This window comes from Bufo gargarizans, chromosome 7, assembly GCF_014858855.1.
Source record: "Bufo gargarizans isolate SCDJY-AF-19 chromosome 7, ASM1485885v1, whole genome shotgun sequence".
Lineage (NCBI taxonomy): Eukaryota > Metazoa > Chordata > Amphibia > Anura > Bufonidae > Bufo > Bufo gargarizans.
This window is the reverse complement of record NC_058086.1, coordinates 95,537,948-95,554,395: the sequence shown is the minus strand read 5'-3', so window position 1 is coordinate 95,554,395 and position 16,448 is coordinate 95,537,948. Positions and strand designations below refer to the sequence as shown.

Sequence of the window (16,448 nt, the reverse complement as noted above, 5' to 3'; positions counted from 1 at the left end):
CTCAATAGGATTGAGGTCAGGGCTCATAGAAGGCCACTTTAGAATAGTCCAATTTTTTCCTCTTAGCCATTCTTGGGTGTTTTTAGCGGTGTGTTTTGGGTCATTGTCCTGTTGCAAGACCCATGACCTGCGACTGAGACCAAGCTTTCTGACACTGGCTAGTACATTTCTCTCTAGAATTCCTTGATAGTCTTGAGATTTCATTGTACCCTGCACAGATTCAAGACACCCTGTGCCAGACGCAGCAAAGCAGCCCCAGAACATAACAGAGCCTCCTCCATGTTTCACAGTAGGGACAGTGTTCTTTTCTTGATATGCTTCATTTTTTCGTCTGTGAACATACAGCTGATGTGCCTTGGCAAAAACTTCGATTTTTGTCTCATCTGTCCACAGGACATTCTCCCAGAAGCTTTGTGGCTTGTCAACATGTAGTTTGGCATATTCCAGTCTTGCTTTTTTATGATTCGTTTTCAACAATGGTGTCCTCCTTGGTCGTCTCCCATGTAGTCCACTTTGGCTCAAACAACGACGGATGGTGCGATCTGACACTGATGTTCCTTGAGCATGAAGTTCACCTTGAATCTCTTTAGAAGTCTTTCTAGGCTCTTTTGTTACCATTCGGATTATCCGTCTCTTAGATTTGTCATCAATTTTCCTCCTGCGGCCACGTCCAGGGAGGTTGGCTACAGTCCCATGGATCTTAAACTTATGAATAATATGTGCAACTGTACTCACAGGAACATCTAGTTGCTTGGAGATGGTCTTATAGCCTTTACCTTTAACATGCTTGTCTATAATTTTCTTTCTGATCTCTTGAGACAGCTCTTTCCTTTGCTTCCTCTGGTCCATGTCGAGTGTGGTACACACCATATCACCAAACAACACAGTGATTACCTGGAGCCATATATATAGGCCCAATGGCTGATTACAAGGTTGTAGACACCTGTGATGCTAATTAGTGGACACACCTTGAATTAACATGTCCCTTTGGTCACATTATGTTCTGTGTTTTCTAGGGGTACCATCATTTTTGTCCATGCCTGTTTCATGAGTTTATTTTTTTACATAATTCTGTTGAAGCATGGTTGAAAAACAATGTCTGACTTTCATTGGTTAACATTTATCGAATTTTAATTTATTATTACTTTTGTCAGATTAAAGTTATTTCTGTGACCATTGTGACTTTTTCTTTCATTGACCAAAGGGTACCAACAATTTTGTCCACGTCTGTAACTGATCTCCATACACAACGGCTCAAATCGGCCTTTAAAGTCATGCTTTTTATCAAGTGGCTTTTTACAGAAATGTAGTTTGGGGCAGTAAAGTGTTTAGCACCATAACCCTGTAAATATTTTATCCAGGGAGGCGACTGGGATCGGTCCCCCATTGTGGGGGAAAAAAGAGGAATTTCTCAGGAGGCACTTTAGGACTCTATATAACAGCTAAATGACAATTGCTCATTTAGACCTGTAGGGGTCACAGTTTGGAGATGGAAGATCCACCATGTCTCTCTTTGCAAAATTCTCCGATCCCAGTCACCTCCCCTTTTTGGCCTTGCAATGGCCTCAATTCCCATAAATTTCAAGTCCGACGCATCTCCCCCATGCACCGAGTTGACATGTTTTGCCAGGGGAGTGTCTCTGTCATTCCTAACGTCACCAAGGTGCTCACCCACCCTTCGTCGTAGTTCGCGGGTCGTTTTCCCTATATACTCTAAACCACATATGCAGTGGGCCCTGTATATAACTCCCTTAGTGCGGCAGTTAATGAACTGTTTAATTTGGTAGGTTTTACCCGTGACGTTGGCACAGAAGGACCGTCCCTGTGTCATGTGTCCACATGCCACACAGCCACTACACCGAAAACAACCGATTGGGCGTTGGAGCCATGACCCTTTTTGGTCGCGTGTCTCAACGTAGTGGCTGTGTACCAGGCGGTCTCTTAGGCTCAGACCCCTACGATAAGTGATCTGTACTCTTTCAGGCACCGCCCCCTTGATGTCCGGGTCCAGGAGAAGAACATCCCAGTGTTTTTTTAGGATCTGTTTGACTTCTTCCGAGGCGTCATCAAATGTGCCTATAAGGCGTATCTGACCACCCTCAGTTTTTTTAGGTTTAGGATAGAGTAGCTCATCCCTCTTGCTTTCACAAGCCCTCCTAAAGGCCGACTTCAAGACTGTATCAGGATAGCCCCTTTCCCGAAAGCGACCTCTCAGGTCATCTGCCTGTTGTTTAAAGGCCTCCCAAGTGGAGCAGTTCCTTCTGATTCGCAAGTACTGCCCCACTGGGATACCCCTTTTTAGGGGAAAAGGATGGTGGCTCGTCCAGTGTAGAAGTGCATTCGTGGAAGTGGGCTTCCTGAAAATGTCCGTTTGTATCTCGTCGTTCTTACCCCTTGTGATTAAAATATCAAGGAAGGGCAAGTGGTTGTTTTCAAAAACTGAGGTAAATCTCATATTGATGCTATTGATATTCAATTCCTTAACGAAGTCATAAAAGTCATTTTCTTCACCCTTCCACACCACAAAGACGTCGTCAATGAATCTAGCCCATGTAACAATACATGGGACATGTCTACTGGGTACATCGCTGAAGACCAGTGTCCTCTCCCACCAGCCCAGGAACAGGTTGGCATACGACGGGGCGCAAGAACTCCCCATCGCTGTGCCTCTGAGCTGGTGGTAGAGGACCCCGTCAAACAGGAAATAATTCCTTGTGAGGACAAAGTTGAGTAACTGCAAGGTAAAGACATTATGGGGGTAGAACTGTTGTCCTCTAGTCGAGAGGAATGATTCCACTGCCCTCATACCCAAGTCGTGGGGTATGGAGGAGTAGAGGGCCTCCACATCAATTGATGCCAAGGAGGCACCCTCCTCCAACGTGATCCCCTCCAAACGGCCAAGGAGGTCGCTAGTATCCCTCAGGTATGAGGGCAGTGTTTTAACAAAGGGCGCTAGAACTTGGTCCAGATAGATACCCAGGTTTTGGGTCAAGCTATTAACACCCGAAACGATCGGGCGTCCTTTTACAGGGGAGCCACCCTTGTGGACTTTAGGTAAGCTATAGAAGGTGGCTATAGTAGGGTGCTTTTTATACAGATAGTCGAACTCCTCCCCTGAAATAAGGTTTTCCGTCTTAGCTTGTCGCAATAATTCAATGAGATCCCTCTGATACTTCACTGTAGGGTCTCCACTCAACCTCTCATAAGTGTCTTCATCATTAAGCAAAGTCTGGCACATATTTTTGTAGTCGATAGTTTCCATCAAAACTATATTCCCCCCTTTATCCGAGGGTTTGATTGTTAGGTTGTGTTTTTTCTCTAGTTCTAGCAATGCTTTATATTCTTTTTTACTACAATTGAAGCCACCATGATGAGAGGTGAGGCTAGATAGGTCCCGACAAACCTGATTGACAAACACATCTATACAGGTGGGGTCCCCCATCGGAGGCATTTTAACGCTCTTATTTTTGAGCGATGTAAAGGGGCCCCTACCTTCCTGTGGTGTGCTGTCGCTCAGGCTGTATAGTAGGCGGACATCTTGAAGGATATCTAAAGGGACACCCATCTCTTTGCTTTCTCGCTTTGCGACCAGCGCAAAGTGTTTCCTCCACCTAAGTTTCCTAGCAAAGAGGTGGATGTCCCGAGTCCAGTTAAAGAGGTTAAAACTAGAGGTAGGGACAAAAGACAGGCCTTTACTTAACAGGCCCATTTCTGTATCTAGGAGTTGTTGGGTCGAGAGATTAATTATTTGGTTACGTTGCCCGTCGGTCTGTTGGTCTGGGGTGGTGATTTTTGAAACCGATTGCGTAGGGGGTATGGTATATCTAAAAAATCTGACCCTCCTCTCTCCTGTCTACCCCTTTGGTTATTTCTCTCTCCCTTGCCCCTAGAGTTTTGTGATCTTCTTTGGCCCCTACCCCTTCCTCTGAAGGTCTGTCCGACTTCTCTTTCACTCTCTGAAGCCTCAGTGTCACTGGACGAGATGTCCGTTTCCGGGCGTTTTATCTGTGATTTATTGCGATCTAGTGTAGAGTATACACGATTCTCCCGAAAATCCTGCAGGTCTCTATTAAACTAGCGATGTTTTCGCTCCTTGAGATGAAACTGAAATTTGTCAATGATATTTTTGAGTTGTAACTCTTTATTGGCAAATTCAGTTTCTCCCCCAAATTTTTGTGTTAATTCAATCTGTTCTTTTAGACTACTCTCTAGTTTCACCAGGTTGACTTTTTCTTCTTCCAGCAGCAGTTGCATGAATCTGAGAGAACTTTTGGTTGCCTCATCCTCCCACTTACTAGTTAAGGAGGCAGATCTGCATCTGGCTGCTGGAGTTAGGGTAATTCTTAAGCCTCTGGGTACGATTTTGTTTTTCAGGTAGTTTTCAATAGATTGAATCTCCCACCAAGAGGATATTTGTTCCTTATATAATTTAGTAAGGTCCTTGAAAGCAGCTTTAAAGGAAGGTGCGTATTTGCTCTGTATCAAAGTCTTTTCTGAGAAGACCTCGCTAGCCTCAGAGAGCAGTTGTGATTTATCAACACCAGTAGTGAGAAATCCGGCCATACTCCAAGTTACAACAACCAATAATAACACAACCGTAAAGTCGGTCACACTGTGATATTGTCTGAAATGCTAGACCCTTTAGATCCAAAAAATTATATTAACATTACTGGGTAGCTTATTTAAGTTAAGACTTAACATTTAATATGGTATTTGAAATAAAATAATAGGCCCTTAAGTATTGAACAAAATTATTGTAACCACTGGTCACACTAGTCTCCTAATAGATGGCGGAGGTGGGAGAGGACCGTATATAGGGATAGCAATATGTTGACAGACAGGATGAGGTATGTTTAGATAGAAGGATACACTGCTGGGACGAAACCCTAGTACGTCCCTTCAGTCTATTAAATTAAACCTGGCTGATGCTCTAACCCTAATGTCACCCTCCCTAAATGTGGACTGCCCAGCTTTGCCCAAAAGACAGAGTAACGGTCATGTAAATTTTTATTTATTTTTTTTCCCCCACAATGGGGGACCGATCCCAGTCGCCTCCCTGGATAAAATATTTACAGGGTTATGGTGCTAAACACTTTACTGCCCCAAACTACATTTCTGTAAAAAGCCACTTGATAAAAAGCATGACTTTAAAGGCCGATTTGAGCCGTTGTGTATGGAGATCAGTTATATTTAGGAAACGGTCTTATAAACTCCAACTCCCCAGTGGGACAACTGCAGAACCATGCAGACCACTGGTTCATTTGTTGAACTAGTATTAGCAGAGGATTTGCAAATTTGCCCATTGACTTTACTCTGCACTACTAGCCATCCATCTCATACATGCGCAGTAGAGAACGCTTAGCCGCTGATACATACCAGGTGGACGCGGCCGGCTGCTGGGTAGATCAAACTATCTCGGACTACGGCCCTTTTGTGAGGACCATAGGCTCCGAGGGTCTCCTGGCAACGATAAACAAGCCTCTGCATGGTGCGTCTCAGGAAGAAGATCTGTCACGTGACGAAAGCTCGAGACAGCTGACACGTGACGCGATGATGACGCTGCGTGACGGTGAGTGGGTGTGCAATGGGGGCGGTACCACGCGGCTATTTAAATGACCCGCGAATATGGCGCTACTGCCACTGCCACACGCGGGACGCCGGGGAACACCCTCGCCCATCGTTGTCTGGAGTCAGTCGACATTCAGGACTGGACAGATAAGTTTATTAGTGCTGGGGTACCTGTACACTAAAGGGATCCAGCATTATCTAATTTATAACATTGTAGAGACCTTGTTAACCTCTAGTGTTGATACTAACATTGGGAGATCTGCTACAAAATGTTTGTGATACATCTTGTGACCTAAATTTTGGTTGAAACACTATTGCCGCTGGACTGGAGTTCCACGAGGGCTTATAGTGTATGGGACTTTTTTCCGGGTACTGGTCCGGATTGTGAAATATGGATACATGTGCACGGAAATAATTGTTTAACTTGACATCATCCCATACTGTGTGATTAGAAGATTAAGTGAACCTCTTAATGCTATTTAGAGCCAACACCATGCTCTTTTTGAGGTGCCTATTCACACTGCAATATAAGCCCCGTGACTCCACCCCTGTAACTGGAGATATAGACCTTAATCAAAAAGGAACTCCTGCAATTTGATGTTTTTTGTTTTTTCTTTTTTGTCCCCTGATGAATCTGACATCACTGAGGAAACGCGTCGGGACACTTCAAAAACACTTTTTAGGGTGTATACATCTGTGTATATTTATACCGTCCAGCACACGCCACTTTGTTTAAAAGGACGAGAACGATTATACTCAGATATATTTACCTATATTGATTAATACGTGCGTGATTTAATTGAGTATTGCGTCAAGGTTGCCCTATATTTTTAGGAGATCCATATTGGACCATACTCACTGCACATATTAAACCAGTACTTATGTCCCCTTTGAAACCCAATCTGACCGTTCATTTACATGACCGTTACTCTGTCTTTTGGGCAAAGCTGGGCAGTCCACATTTAGGGAGGGTGACATTAGGGTTAGAGCATCAGCCAGGTTTAATTTAATAGACTGAAGGGACGTACTAGGGTTTCGTCCCAGCAGTGTATCCTTCTATCTAAACATACCTCATCCTGTCTGTCAACATATTGCTATCCCTATATACGGTCCTCTCCCACCTCCGCCATCTATTAGGAGACTAGTGTGACCAGTGGTTACAATAATTTTGTTCAATACTTAAGGGCCTATTATTTTATTTCAGATAATTGTAAGTTGCCATGTCACATTTGAAGACGCACCCCTAGAGAAGAAACTACGGGATAAGGTGGCAGTTTTGTAGGTACTATTTTAGGGTACATATGATTTTTGGTTGCTCTATATTACACTTTTTGTGAGGCAAAGTAACAAAAAATAGCTGTTTTTTAACAGTTTTTATTTGCAATGTTCATCTAAGGGTACTTTCACACTTGCGTTTTTCTTTTCCGGCATAGAGTTCCGTCACAGGGGCTCTATACCGGAAAAGAACTGATCAGTTTTATCCCCATGCATTCTGAATGGAGAGTAATCCGTTCAGTTTGCATCAGGATGTCTTCAGTTCAGTCGTTTTGACTGATCAGGCAAAAGAGAAAACCGTAGCATGCTACGGTTTTCTCTCCGGCGAAAAAAACTGAAGACTTGCCTGAACGCCGGATCCGGCATTTTTTCCCATAGGAATGTATTAGCGCCGGATCCGGCATTCAGAATACCGGATCAGTCGTTCCGGCACTCGCATGCGCAGATCGGTAAAAATTTGAAAAAATGTACATGACGGATCCGTCGGTCCGCATGACAAGCGGAGAGACGGATCCGTCCTTGCAATGCATTTGTGAGACGGATCCGCATCCGGATCCGTCTCACAAATGCTTTCAGTCAGTGGCAGATCGGCGGATCCGGCGGCCAGTTCCGACGACGGAACTGCCCGCCGGATCACACTGCCGCAAGTGTGAAAGTAGCCTGACAGGTTAGATCATGTGGTATTTTTATAGAGCAGGTTGTTATGGTTGCGACAATACCAAATATTTTGAAAAAAAATTTTTTTTTGTGTCTCCATATTCTGAAAACCAGTTTCTTAGATCTTTTGGGTTACTCTCTTGTGTAGGGGCTCTTTTTTTCGGTATGAGATAACGGTTTGATTGGTACTATTTTAGGGTGCATATGACTTTTTGATCGCTTGTTATGTAAGGTGACAAATGTAAGGTGACAAAAAATGGCTTTTTTGACACACTTTTAAAAATATATATATATTTTTTTTTTTACAGTGTCCACCTGAGGGGTTAGGTCATGAGATATTTTTTATACAGTAGGTTCTTATGGACGCGACGATACCCAATATGTATACTTTTTTTATTTTTTATTTAAGTTTTACACAACAACAGCATGTTTGAAACAAAAACAAATAATGTTTAAGTGTCTCCATATTCTGAGATAGTTTTTGGAGCGATTGTCTTTGGTAGAGTCTCATTTTTTTGCGGGATGAGATGATGGTTTGATTGGTACGATTTTGGGGTGTTTATGACTTTTTGATCACTTGGTACTACACTTTTTGTGATGTAAGGTGACCAAAAATTGCTTTTTTGACACTTTTTTTTTAATGGTGTTCACCTGAGGGGTTGGGTATTTTTGTGGTATTTTTATAGAGCAGGTTGTTACGGACACAGCGATACCTAATATGTCTACTTTTTTATTTTATTTTTACATTTAACACAATAAAAGCATTTCTGAAACAAAAAAAAATGTTTTAGTGTCTCCATAGTCTGAGAGCGATAGTTTGTACCTGTGCCTCCTGCCCTGACCTATTGCCTGTCGGACTTCGCCTCTGCCTCATCCTTTGGTCCTGCATGTTGCTCCTGGTTACAACTCGGCCTGCTGACTACGCCTGTACCCCTAGTACCTCTCTCAGTTACCTCCTGGTCCATCTGGACCAGCTGCCTCGTGTGCCTATCTTCGTCAAGAGGTAGCAACCTGGTGTTCTCCTCGGGAAAGTCTATCCTCACCATCAGGGGTACTGTGAAGATCGAGGGGTTTACTTAGAAAACACCCTTAGAGGAGGTAGGACACATGGTACAGTGGGTTCACACCAGCTAGGTGGTTATAGTACACTGAGGCCCATGGACCCAGCTGGTCACCCCAAGCCTGTTGTTCAGGAATTGTTACATGAAGTAAGGCGTTAGATCGAACATCAGGATGTCAGGATGCAGTTCATGCAAAATTTTGCTGCTCGTCTGGATGCCATCTCTTCTCCAGCGACTGCAGGGTCACCAGTCGCTGCTACTCCTGCAATTCCCACACCGGTGAATCCGGATTTGTGTGCTGCTGGTGTGAAACTCCCTCTGCCATCACGCTATGGTGGAGATCCAAAAAACTGTTGTGCATTCCTGAGCCAGTGTCTGGTCCACTTTGAGTTGCTTGGGCAGAAGTTTCCCACTGAGCAGTCCAAGGTTGCCTTCATTGTATCCCTGCTGTCTGATGAGGCCCTTGCTCTAATGAGGCCCTTGCTTTTACACTGTTCTTATTCATCCATACCTGATCTAAAGAGTGAAAAGGTTTCTCTAGCGATGCCCATTACATGCTGCAGTAAATCACTAGAGAGGAATTGGTCCATAGAAATAATGCCCAGGAACTGGTACAAAGAAGAGCAACTAAACTGATAAGGGGGGGGGGGGGGGGGGGGGAGGATGTTGTTTATGAGAAAAGATAAAAATAATTATATGTATTTACTCTTAACAGGCGGCTAGAGGGGGAACAATTAACATATATATATAAATGACCCATACAAACAATATAATGAAAAACTATTCCATGTAAAATCCACTTAAAAAGCCAATGGGCCACTGCTTCCGCCTAGAGAAGAAAAAGTTCAGTTTTTCAGTCTCTATAGCTTCTATACCATACAGACTAAGTCTGTAGAATAGGCAACCTCAGACTATGGCCACAGCAGGAACACTGGGCAGTTTTAAAAATGGCTAAGATGCATTCTTAAAATTAAATAACATTAATGCTTAAAAGTCAGGTTCTCGCAACCCTTTGCTAAAATTCACATCCCCACCGATCCCTTAGTTGAACTTAATGGACCTGTTTCTTTTCTCAATAGTATTGTTACTCACTATCGCCATAAACAAATGATAAACAATTTCATTTTTCAATTACTGTAGGTCAGGGGTGCACAACCCGAGACCCACGTGCTGCATGTGGCCCCCAGAGAAATGGTTTGCAGCCCCGTTCCTGCTGGGCAGAAACACAGCGTGCAATCAGCTACATTTCTGCTGGGAACGCCCCACAGCTCTGGATTACAGCCGTGGAGAAAGCAGAAGCAGTTTATCAGTGCTTTTGCCTTCTCCTCAAGGAGCTCTATGCAGGGTGCCTCGGGGGCAGAGGAATGCAGAACTGCAGGGTCAGTAGACCCTGATAAGCTCTGCCCTGTACTGGGGAAAGACTTTCTGTATATGTATATTTGGAAACTCTTTAATGAATGATATTAGGCTTAAAAATATATCATTCTTAATTAAGATTACCATTTGTATAGGTGAATGGCAAATTATATACTACATAATATCCAGTACTTGAATGAAAAAGTTGATTGGCACATTCCTGTGGTTTTTGCAATTCATTAAAACAAACAGCATGGACTGTAGACCTGTATGATATGCTTAAACTCGCATCTTGGTTTTTGCAAACTTTATTTTATTTGCATAAGGACTGCTAGCGTACACATTTTAGTCAATTTTGATTGTTAGCAAAAGCTAACAATCACTGTGTGCTGCAAAGTTACATGTAGGAGGACATGGTTGTCAGCAGACCTTCAGGGCAACTGCAATTTTTAGTTTGCTTGCTTTCAGGAAATATATAGGTTTTGGTGATGCAGTTATGGGGAGATGCAGCGGCGGCCGTGCAGGCATCAGAAACTCCTTCTAAAACCAGATTTTTTTGACTTTCCAGTTATGGTGATTTTAGGCAGATATGTGTATGTAAATTTAGGCATAATTTGTGCATATGAACGCTGCACATGTTGAATGTTTATAAGATGTGTGTTCCATATAACTATCTTGTTTACACTTTTATCCATTAATATGAACTTTCATGCAATTCATATGAAATATTACATTTTGCCAAAAACTTGCATAATGATGGCTGTTAGGGTTCAGTGAATCGAGCTTCGGATCAGTATTAAAATGTATGTGCTCTGTGTAAAACTGAAGTTGCAAGAGACTTTGTCAAATGACTTCAATATACCTATCTGTGTATTTAACACGTTAAGGACCCAGGACGAGAATGCTCGTCCTAAAGGGCCGGTACTTAGTGCCCCAGGATGAGCATTCTCGTCCTGCAGTCCCCCGACCCCCCCGCGTGTGGTGCCGCGATCAGCTGTTACTAACAGCCGGATACCTGATGCATCCTCCAGCATCGGTGATAACGCCAATGCCAGTGGATTAACCACTCATATGCCACAGTCAGCGCTGACCGCGGCATATGGGGGGTTTGCACTCCCTCACCTCATCCATCGGGTCCCCTCGCTGCTGTGACGGGGACTCGATGGTTGCCATAGCAGCCCCAAGCCATTTCAAGGCTTGGGGCCCGGAATGTAAGGAGGCCTAAGATGCCCAGCCCCCAGGCTGGGTCTGCTAGGCAACTGTTCAATACAGATGTATTGTGCTGCATTGAAAAAGGGATCAGACCCTGTAATGTTAAAGTCCCAGTGTTGGACAAAAAATAAAGTGGGGGGAAAAAAAAGGAAAAAAAAAAAAAACAAATTTTTTTCTTTTCTTTTTAAAGATCCAAGAAAAAAAAAGCGTTTTTTCCCAAACATATTAGGAATAGCCATGTCTGTATCCATCAACTCTATAAAAAATATCACATGACCTAACCCCTCAGGTGAACAACATAAAAAAAAAAAAAAAATACCTTACATTACTAAAAGTGCAACACCAAGCGATCAAAAAGGCGTATGCCCCAATAGTCACCTAATCCTGCAAAAAATGAGCCCCTACCTAAGACAATCGCCTGAAAAATAAAAAAAATAGAGCTTTCAGACTATAGAGAAACTAAAACATTCTTTTTTTTGTTTCAAAAATACTTTTATTATGTTATGTAACAACCTGCTCTATAAAAATACCACATGACCTAACCACTCAGATGAACACTGTAAACAAATTAATTAAAAAAACATGGTGTCAAAATCCTGCAAAAAAAATAAAATAAGCCCCTACCTAAGACAATAGCTCAAAAAATAAAAAAACATGGCTCTCAGACTATGAGGACACTAAAACATGATTTTTTGTTTGTTTCAAAAATATTATTGTGCAATACTTAAATAAATAAATAAATAAAAGTATACATATTAGGTATCGCTGCGTCTGTAACAACTAGCTCTATAAAAATATCACATGACCTAACCCCTCAGATGAACACCATAATTTTTTTTTTATATAAAAAAAGGTGTCAAAAGCTATTTTTTGTCACCTTACATCACAAAAATTGTAATAGCAGGCAATCAAAAAGTCAAATGCACCTCATAAAAAAGACAATCAAACTGTCATCTCATCCCGCAAAAATGTATACCCTACCCAAGACAGTCACCCAAAAAATAAAAAAAACTATGGCTTTAAAAATATGGAGACACTAAAACATGATTTTTTTGTTTAAAAAATGCTGTTATTGTGTAAAATGGAGAAAAAAAAAAGCATACATATTCGGTATTGCCGTGTCCAAAAGAACTTGCTGTGTAAAAATATCACATGACCTAACCACTTAGAAGGGACACTGTAAAAACTTTTTTTTTTTTTTTTTAAGTGTGTCAAAAAAGCCATTTTTGTCACCTTGTATCACAAAGAGTGTAATACCAAGCGATTAAAAAATTAACACGCACCCTAAAAGTACCAATCAAACAGTCATCTCATACTGAAAAAAAATGAGCCCCTACATAAGACAGTTGCCCAAAATGTAAAAAATAGAGCTTTTAAAATATGCAGACACAAAAAAAAACTTTTTTTTTTCAAAAATGATTACGTAAAACTGAAACAACCAACCAAAAAGTCATATTTGGTATTGTCGCATCTGAAACAACCTGCTCTATAAAAATACCCACATGATCTAATCCAGAAGTGGGCAAACTTTTTGACTCGTGGGCAACAATGGGTTCATATATTGGAACCGGGGGCCGAATCAAGAGTAGATGGATGGGGCGTTTGTGTGAATTAATATAAATTAAATTTAAATTTCGTGACATTAAAGGTTTAGTTTAATTCAAGACAGAAAAGCACAAAAAGAGTTATTGTACCAAACTTTTATGCAATGTGTTTCTTTCATAACATAGTATGTACACATTCAATTTTAGTGGGAACAGTGTTGTTGGTCTCCCTTTTTTGCTAAGGAATCAAAGTCTGGAGTTAGCTTTGTTGTTGCAATTCACCAGCTATATACTGTGCCAGTATATAGGGACCCCATAGTGCTTCCCCCTCTTCTCCGTAGTGCCCCTTCCATATTTTGGCAGTATATAGGGCCCCCATAGTGCTTCCCCTTTTCTCCACAGTGACCCCTATAGTGCTTCCCCTCTTCTCCATAGTATCAATCCATATTGTGCCAGTATAAAGGGCCCCTATAGTGCTTCCCCCTTCTCCATTGTGGCCCGCATAGTGCTTCCCCCTCTTCTCCATAGAGCCCTCCCATAATTTGGGAGTATATAGGGCCTCCATAATGCTTCCCCTCTTCTCCATAGTACCAATCCATATTGTGCCAGTATAAAGGGCCCCACCCCCTTCTTGCCACAGTATACTATAAATAATAAAAACAATAAACATAAGTCCACCTCTACTATAAAAATCTTCAATCTCTCTTCTCACACACTCACTCCAACAGAAACCAAGGTTTTAGAGAAGGGTCTATCCTTTTGCCCCTTCAATACCATCAATCCTTTCGAGTTGTTCCTAGATATACAAAAATTCAGGCGAAACCTTACAATTAAAAGGCATTTCGAAGTTGAAAATACCAAATTTCCCTCCAAAGGAGATACAATGGAACAAACATTAGAAACAGATTCATGCTCATTTAGACATCAGGATGTTAGACCAAAATCTAATTTCTTTCCCCTTCAAAGCCAGGGGCACCATATCCCTACTTTCTTTGATCTTATATCTTCCGAGATCAAAACAATGACCACCATAACAACTAAGTCAAATAGAAAAGACAACCTTAGTATACCAGAAAAAAATGCCCTAAAAAAACTTAATGAAAATATAATTATCCGCTCCGCAGATAAAGGGGGTGGGATAGTTATCCAAGATTTTGCGGACTACGAGAAGGAGGCATTAAATATTCTCAATGATACAGTCTATTACGAAAAAATATCAGAAAACCCCTTCCCAGGCATAATAAAAGATCTTATAAAAATACTAAAAGACGCCCATGATAGAAATTATATAAATAAAAAAGAAAAAAACGTCCTAATACCAAGAGCCCCCTGCACTCCCTACTTCTAAACCCCCCCCCCCCCCCCCGAAAATACATAAAAACGGAAAACACCCTCCCGGTAGACCAATTGTGTCGAACACAAAATGTGCCACAAGCAACCTCTCACACTATCTCGACCTTTTCTTGCAACCCTATGTACGTACACTACCCAGTTATCTCCACGATTCCAGTCAGTTAATTCGGGAACTAAAAGACATCACGTGGAAAGATTCATACGCATTCTTCACCATGGACGTCGTAGCTCTTTATTCCAATATCCAACACGATTTGGGCATACAGTGTATAAAAACCGTTCTAGAGGGAGACCCCTCCCTGAAACCACCCCAAGTAGTCTTTCTCACAGACAGTTTACGCTTTATTCTAGAGAACAACTTCTTCATTTACAATAGCGTTACATACCATCAATGCAGAGGCACCGCAATGGGGACGAAAGTGGCGCCATCCTTTGCAAATCTGTTTATGGGGGAGTTTGAAAAACTACACATCCAAAATACTACACCCCAGAGCCAACAATTAGTGTACTACAAAAGGTACATTGATGATATCTTTATTATATGGGATGGGGACGAAAACACTGCTCTACAATTTTGTGATAAAATAAACAATACAAGCTGGGGAATAAAATTTACCCCTAAATACAGTAGAAATGAGATAGAATTTCTGGATATTATCATCTCCACCAAAAACAACCAACTGGCTACTCAAACATACTTTAAATCTATTGATACAAATAGCTACATTCATTTCTCAAGTTTCCATAACAAAAAATGGTTAGAAAACATTCCATATAGTCAATATAAACGGATCCGACGAAACTGTACCCTTGATAGTGACTTTAAAAATCAGGCAAAAATCCTCAAACGATTTATTGAGAAAGGCTACCCGAGAGAACTTATAAAAAACGCTTATGGCAGAACCATCACTGATACACAGGAAACTTGCCTACAGCCCAAAAACAGACAGGGAACAAACACAGAAATGAATATGAACTTTGTTACACAGTTCAATACATCCAACAACAGTATACGTACAATTTTTTCAAAATACTGGTATATCCTACTTCAGGATCCATACCTTGCAAAACTCTTACCGCCTAAGCCTAGAATGATTTACAGGAGAGCCCCAACATTTAAGAACCTCCTTGCCCCCAGCAAGCCGAAACAACACAATAAAAAAAACAGTTCTGTTGGCCCACCTTTACCATCTAAAAAACTAGGCAGCTACAAATGTGAAAGAGTCGTTGTCTATGCTGCAAGACTATAACCAACAAATGTACACATTTTTCGTCCCAAAAAAACGGGTCCACTTTCATGATAAAGCATCATCTGACATGCCAATCCAGTTATGTCATCTACCTAATTGAGTGTGGCTGCGGGCTTCAATACGTAGGGCGTACCACCCAGGAGTTACACTGTAGGCTAAACCAACATAGGCACAATATCCAAAAACATTACCAAAAACATAGCCTCTCCAGACATTGTGCCTCCACACCGGAAAAACAAAAACATCCAATCAAAATCACACCAATTGATTTCATACCACAAAACCCATATAACCGGTTCAGTACACTGCAGCGACGAGAAGTTTACTGGATGTACCAATTGGATACCCTTGCGCCCCATGGGTTAAATGAAATTAATGAGACCATCTTTTAATATAAATTAAATATAATTCCGTCTGCAAGGGGCCCGTGTAATTAAACAGGGTGGCCTCATCACTATAATCCTAACACCACCTTTATGTAGCAAATATCTGCAAGTCCGCTCTATTGTTTACAAACATTCTGCTAGCTACATTTGTAAGACTGTGTCTATGATCCACAACCGATACAGCCTCACAAAACAACTAGAACATTGTATCAATAGCCACCAATCTTTAATCTGAATTATGTTAACCTGTTGTGGTTGCCCTTTTTTTTCCCCTATCCTCCCTCACTAGAAATTAGCTATGCATAGAAACTACAATTGCACCCGCATGAGGAGATATATGGGTACACATGTGTTTAGATGTGGGTATGTGTAAGCGCACATACACACATATATATATATATATATTTTATCATTCTACCTACAGAGACATATATATATATATATATATTTGCATTTTATATATTTTTATTATTATTTAAAAAAAAATAAAAAAAAATCTTTTATCCGTTAGCAATATAACTATCAAATATCATATCATTCCACGCACCTTTTATTAGCATTTACATTATCATTTATCATTCACCAATTATTATTTTTTCTATTTTTATCATTATCCCACCACGAATAGCCACCATACTTTACACTCCCTTTTCCTTTTTTTTTTTTTTTTTTTTTTTATAGTCTTAATACTAGACTAATCCATCCCTCAACCTTTTTAAAAAGATGACCAAATTCAACTGCTGTAGCTATACCTATATATAACCATTTTATCTTATTTATTTCCCC

The 16,448-nt window shown here is 41.1% G+C and overlaps 1 protein-coding gene across 5 annotated transcripts in view; it reads right to left on the bottom strand.

The window, feature by feature from the left end:
* Window positions 1-16,448, bottom strand: part of SCYL3 (SCY1 like pseudokinase 3) — a 445,770-nt gene that overhangs the window by 212,269 nt on the left and 217,053 nt on the right. The gene's annotated exons all lie outside the window — the stretch shown is intronic.